This window comes from Nematostella vectensis, chromosome 13 (assembly GCF_932526225.1).
Source record: "Nematostella vectensis chromosome 13, jaNemVect1.1, whole genome shotgun sequence".
Lineage (NCBI taxonomy): Eukaryota > Metazoa > Cnidaria > Anthozoa > Actiniaria > Edwardsiidae > Nematostella > Nematostella vectensis.
The window spans coordinates 3,886,523-3,886,904 of NC_064046.1; positions in this window are offsets into that span (position 1 = coordinate 3,886,523).

A 382-nucleotide genomic window follows, 5' to 3' on the forward strand; every position below is an offset into this window, starting at 1 on the left:
TATCATCACTCCCAGTCAACAATATGTATGTTTTTTTTTAAATACACCAAAAACTGGAAATCGACTCTGCCAAATTTTCGTCTTTAATAAGACTTCTTCAGGGCAGACTGAAGAAGGTGAATCGTTACAAGCTTATTTACATCAGAATAGTGGCGCGAGACGCAAAAACATTACAACTGACAAAAACGCGCATTTTCTAGAATAGCGCGCGCTATGGATAAAAAGAATTTACACATCTCTATGTGGGTTCCTACTACAAAAAAAGTCATCACTATTAAGATGACTTTTTTCTTCAGTCTGCCCTGAAGAAGTCTTAATAAAGACGAAAATTTGGCAGAATCGATTTCCAGTTTTTGGTGTATTCTATTCATTGTTCTGGTAC